The sequence below is a fragment of the Chrysochloris asiatica genome, unplaced genomic scaffold (genome assembly GCF_000296735.1).
Source record: "Chrysochloris asiatica unplaced genomic scaffold, ChrAsi1.0 scaffold00346, whole genome shotgun sequence".
In the NCBI taxonomy this organism is placed as follows: Eukaryota; Metazoa; Chordata; class Mammalia; order Afrosoricida; family Chrysochloridae; genus Chrysochloris; species Chrysochloris asiatica.
Genome location: NW_006408864.1, coordinates 2,370,879 through 2,377,291, shown reverse-complemented (window position 1 = coordinate 2,377,291; position 6,413 = coordinate 2,370,879). Strand labels below are relative to the sequence as shown.

The window sequence follows — 6,413 nt, the reverse complement described above, 5'->3', positions numbered from 1 at the left end:
TAGATACTTGGCTGGCCCTGCCTGATCTCTTAGCTTTAATTTCATTTGGTTTAACACAGGATTACTTGGCTGGAACACCTCCATCTTAAGAGTACTCTGTTATTCTTTGTTTCCTTCTTTTGTTGTTGTTGTTAAGAATATATAGGGCAAAAGATACACCAATTCAACAATTTCTACCTGTATAATTCAGTGACAGTGATTACATTTTCCAAGTTGTACAATGCTTTTCACCCTCCTCTTCTGAATTGTACCTCCTCCATTCACATCAGGGAGCTCTGGTAGTGTAGTGGTTACAAATCAGGCTACAAATTACAAGGTCAGCAGTTCAAAACTACCAGCTGTTCTGCTGAAGAAAGATGAGGCTTTCTGCTCCCGTAAAGATTTATAGCCTCAGAAACCCTATACAAGGTCATGATGAGTTAGAACCCATTGGATGGCACTTAACAACAATGATGGTTTTAAAGACACCCCCCCCCCAGGACCCAGGTCCTTGCAGCACTGGACCTCAGATGAGATATAGGCAGAGGGCATTGCTCTGGGTGTCCACTCTGGGGCTTTGTCCATTGGCAGGTAGGAGGAACAGTGGGTGGGGTCACCCTCTCAGCCTCTGTAGCACCTCTGCCAAGCAACTCCATGGGATAACCGGAAGTGGGCTTGAAGAAGGCTGGAATATGGTATTCACACAACCAAATCATATAGTCTTCTATTACATAGCACTTATTATACATGTTATGTGTCTCATATTTACTGTATTTACATTGGACTTTCTTACCACATGGCTAGAATTGGTTATAGACGTTATAAATTTTAATATGAGGAAAATAGGTATTTTAAAAACAATGCTGAGAAGCCAAAATCAGAAAATAAAATTTGCTAGAGGTCTGAGGCAGGATGGGGTTCAGTCTGATGTCTTGTCGTCTTGTGCTTCACTTTTCTCACCAGCCTCAATCTCTGCATCAGAATCTGTGATCACAACCTTCTCCATTATGACTTCAGTGAGGTCCCTGGGAGAAGAACAATGCCAGTGGCTCTTATTCTTGATAGGAACAATTAAACTTTTCATTACCTCCTCATTTTATTGTTATGATAATGTTTCAATTTTATTTATTTTGTTGTTACTGAGACTATACATACCCAAACACACCACTGAACAATTTGGTGGCATTGATAACAGGCTCCAGGTTGAGTAAACATTCTCATCCTCCTTTTCTGTGTTGCTCTGCCCCCATCAAATGCCCTCTAAGCATCCTAGCTAATCTTTTGAGCTGCTGTTGTCTGTTTGACCCCATGTAGGTAGATCTTGTTGTTGTTAAGTGCTGTTGAGTCGGTTTGAACTGCCAACCTTGCGGTTCAAACTGACTTTGCAGTTCAGCACATTAACCAACAGTGCCACACCAGGACTCCAGGTAGATCTTAAGAGGGTATATAATACTTGAGGTAGACATTCTTTACAAGCTAAGCTAATTGTTGCTTGGTTTTTAAGAAGACCTCAGAGGATATATTTGGTTTAAGGTTTAAGATGATCTCAGGGCAGTGGTTTTAGGGGTTTCTCAAGCCTCCATGGCTCTAGAAAGTCTAGAGTCCATGAAAATTGGAAAATTTTCTGCATTTCTCCCATTTTGATACCTCTTTTTAGACAAGAAGTTTCAATTGTCCCTGACCTTGTGACCTTGTGTCCTTGTTGAAAATCTCATCCTCTTCAGAAGAATCCTTGTCATGTAGTTTCTGTGCCATGTTTTTCTCATGCGTGGCGTTGACAGGGCTATATATATCCCTGAGCCAAAGTGGTCGCCTTCTCCAGAAAAAGCCTCTCTCCTAGGAAAGAGAAAGGGAACAATGAGCTCCTGCAGGTCTTCCCTGCTTTCTCCCACTGCTGCAGCACTGGGTGTGCCCACCTGCATACCTGACTTTCAGTTTCTGATGTGCATCTCCTGTATAGCAGACTCCAGAAAAAGCCCCTTGGGGAAAACACCCATGAAAGGCAATTAGTTATGGCTACCATTTTACATGTCTCTCTTAATACTTACCTCTGGTTTTAACAGAATTCCAAATTTCTCACCACTCACAATCCCAGTTAGCACCACAGACGTGGGGACTGAGACTGGCTCCACACACCAGACTTCTAGAAGCCTTCCGTGTCTGTCCACAGGCCCAGAGGATTCCTAGGTGGACCACTGGCCTGGCATAGACAGAATTTTCAACCCCACTTACTTCCTTGACCATGTGCCTTTGTGCATTGAACAAGTTGCACAACCATGCTAGACAGCCCTCTCTAGAGATAGTTCACACCTGTCCCTTTCAGATTTGGTCTCACATGCTTCAATCTCCTGGAGGAGGAGGGAGAGTAATGGATAAGATACTTCTATTTTTCTAGCTGCTTTAACCAGAAACCTGATTTTCATGCTGTAGGTGATCACTGATGGGTGAGTGGGCTGTGAAATCAGTTTAAAGGTCATCATGACTAGCATTTAAAAAACCAACAAAACTGAACAGAATAGAAAATTCCAGAGTACACAGTGTGTACTAAATTTGCATTTGAAAAAAAAGTTGCCATCAACTTTGACATCATGATGACCCCATGATGTCAAAGTAAAACTGTGTCCCTTAGGGGTTCCCATGGCTGGGTTTTGGAAGTAGATAGCTAGGCCTTTCTTCTGAGGTGCTTCCAGGTGGCTCAAACTTCCAACCTTTCAGTTAGCAGCTGAGCACATAACCATCCACACCACCAAGCTTGCTTTAGAATGCCTTCTGTCTCTATTAAGTTTGCATGTACTGAGCCATGCTATCGACATCGAATGCAGTTCACAGCCTAAGCACAATGTAGCCAATGGAGAAGAACCCAAAAGGGAAGAAGCTGTCCTCTTTCTGACACCCACTAGCAGTGGGATCATGGGATATGATATTTTCCCTTTCTCCCTCTCAGTCTGAGACAAGCTATCCTCCAAGGCCCCTTCCAGTTAAAACTCTTTGAGGTTTGGATAAGGGGAATACAGTGGAGACTTGATGACCAGTAGGATGAGAAGTGACATTTTCCTGTGACTTTAAAGAAAAGACCTCATATATTCTACCTTCCATCGGCCTTGAAGGAGACCAGCCCTCTTACTCAAAGACCAGACAGACTTCCCCAATCTTTCCCCAGAGTTCCCTAGGAAGGCCCCTGGCCCACCACCAGCAGGAAGAAACAAGCGCAGCCTAATTCTCTCCTCTGTGCAATACCATCAAACTCAGCATGGTCTGTGGGGCTAATTTTGCTGGAGCTAGACAAAATAACAGGATGAGTGTCTCCTGCCCAATCTTTGGCATTGCCCCTATTGTAAATTGAAGGGCTTGAGAAAAGGCACTCTAAGACACTCTTCTCATTCTCAAATTCTATTTTATACATTGTCAGATGATGAATGTTTTGCTGTATATATTCTAACCAGAGTAGACATTTTGAAAAAATCCCCAAACTAATATTTACCTTTGGCATCCTTTTTCATTTTCCTTAAAGGCTCATCTATGAGAATAAATCTGTGTTGGAAGAAAGCATGCTCATGGTTACCCCTCACATCTCCAAGCCTTTATTGATTCCTTTTATTTATTTTAAGCCTTCTCCACTGCTCGATGCTAACCTTTTTGAGCACAGGAATTCTATCCTGTTTAGTAGTTCTTTACTCTTCCTCTATACATAGTTTAGGATCTGGCATATATTTTAATATATTTTATTGATCATATAATCATATAATTTCTGATAAATGATGGATATGATCTACATAAGATCCCAAATTCTTAGAAGTAGGAAAGGAAGGAAACCTCCTTAGTTTGATACAAATATTTACTAGAAATTTAGACAACAGATTTGCTTTAAGGTAAAGAATTAGGAAGCCAATTACTACAGCTACTATTCAACATTGCTTCAGAAGGTACTAATCAACACTTAAGCAGGATGTAAGTATTAGGAAAAGAGATAAACCTATCATTATTTGCATGTGAAATTAGAGACCACCTAAAAACGCTCAGGAGATCAACTACGTTTCTTGGGAGTATGAGAATTTGGAAGGAGCCCTGGGAGTGCAGTGGCTAAGTGCTCAGCTGCTAACTGAAAGGTCAGCAATTCAAACCATGGAAGATGTGGCAGTCTGTTTCCATAAATAGTCACAGCCTTGGAAACCCTACGGGACAGTTCTGCTCTATACTCTAGGGCTGCTATGGGTCCGAATCAACTAGATGGTCACAGGAACAGGTACGGGGAATGTGCGAATTCAGTGAAGTGGCTAGATAGAAATCATACAAACCTCAACAGTTTCCTGTGCACCACCCTACATTACTTAGAACATGTGCTGGCACTTCAGTAACAATAATAAAACAGTATCTGTGAGAACATACACAGTTACATGTACAAGATGAACAAGTGTGAGAAAGCAAATAGAACTATACCTGCATATCGAGAACATATTGGTTTGGCAGAGGCTATTTCTACATATGTATTTGTATGTGCTGCAAATATGACCATGTATCTATAGCTATGTATATAGAACAACATACATGAGGAAAGCTATGTAATCTTCTTAGCCGTACTAAACGCTTTAAGATGCTAATAGCTGCTTGTCAGGAAATGAATAAATCATTATAAAACTGAACAAAAATAAGCCGAGCTAAATTCCAGTAGGCTACCGATGCAGGAGTCGGGCTGCGATATTTTAAATGAATCTATTTAGACAATGTCTTACACATTGGAGAAGATGCTAAGTAAATCTAAGCAATCGACAAGATAATACTCTTATCTTTTTGTTGTATCCTTTCTCCTCGGGTTGACTGATCACTCCATAAGAGCAGACATTTTATCTTTCTCATCACTTCAGTCAACAAAGGATAGAATGAAAGTGACTGGTGACTATGTCAAATCACTGCCCTAGTTTTTGGTGGAAGAAATTTTGCTATCATGTCAACTTGGCCTTTTTAAATGTAACTTCCCAAACAAGTCTAATGGCTTGCTATCTTGGTTTCAAGTCCACCAATACTTTTGGGGGATGGGGTTCCTTTCAAAAATCCCTGGAGTATACTTTGCAATAAAAGCACAAAGTGTACCCCAGTCCTAGGGATTAAAGAGGACTAACAAACAGTAGTAGGTGGGAAAGTAGCCGTGATTTTCTGTTTGTGGGCTCTAAGTCTATTATAAAGACAAGATGTATTCTGGAAATTTGACAAACTGTTGTCCTTACCTCAATGAGACAGAAAATTAGAATCAAAATCATCACTACCACAGTCACAGATATTGCCAAGATGAGTTTGTTGTTATAACCATATCCTGGAACTTCTTTTGTGAGCTAAAAAACAGGAGAAAAAAAAAAACACTTTTTTTTAAAGAACCGAGAGATTCAAAGGCTAAGAGCTAACTGTTCATTTTTCAGAACTCAGTGCTTCCGGTTGAATCTAGCTTGTAGTTTCATCAAGAACATACACATTTAATAATCTTACTCTTAAGCATTCTTCTTGTAGAATAATGATAAGTCATTTTCTTGTCTACACTAGGAATACAGGCATCATTCTCTTAATAAGTAAAGTAGGGAGTGACTATCTTAGCCAAAGCAGTTTGTTAGGATCAGATTTGGAGTAGGAGCTTGGCTACTCCAAAGGCTTATCCTGAACACTGTTAGAAAAGTCTGGGTTCTATGTTTCCAGAATTGTCCTCACCTCACTCGACTCCTGCTTGTTTTGCTCACTTTGGACTTCTGTGCTCTCATTGATATAATTCTCAGTTTTCCATCGGTCTGTATCCCAGTCTGCTTTTAATACCTTAACATCTTGCTGCTCACTGACCAGCTTCATCAGGAGATGAGCTTGGCACAGGCCAGTTGTACATGGGGCTTAGAGCAGTCCATTTTCAAAGTCTGGATCACACGAGAAATGAGCCTTCTCACATCATTGTTGGGGATGAGGGACCGCAGCTGCTGGTTTAATTGGATTTCAAATTGATCACCTGGGGATAAGAGCAACGGGAGAGAGGAGCCTTCGGGCTTGGAGGGTAAGTCAGTGCCCATGTTATGGTATTCCCACTGTGTTTCATTGGTTTGTTTAACAGGTGGCATTGTCAGCAGTCACAGCAGAACGTGCAGTGGAAAGATCCTTATAGGCAAACATTTCAGAGGTAGTCTCATATGGCACAATAGCATTGTGGATAGTAGTGTTTTCTGCAGGTTCTGGAAAATGTAATTCTGGAAAGGGATTTTCTGGAGAACTCAGGCCTCCTGAAGATGAAAACACTTCTCACAGAGGGGAATTTATGAGGCTCCTCAATACAGGGAAAGCAGGTCTCTTTCTAAGCATGAGCTTATGAAGGGAACCCTTTTTTTTGAACCTTCGTCTTGGTTTGACCTTTGGTCTTCTATGAACCATACACAAGTGAGATTTATGGAAGATGTAATTTTTTCCAG

At 41.0% G+C, this 6,413-nt stretch overlaps 1 pseudogene; it reads right to left on the bottom strand.

Annotated features, from left to right (window-relative positions):
- Positions 1-898: 898 nt before the first annotated feature.
- Positions 899-6,068, bottom strand: LOC102832723 (annotated as a pseudogene).
- Positions 6,069-6,413: the final 345 nt, after the last annotated feature.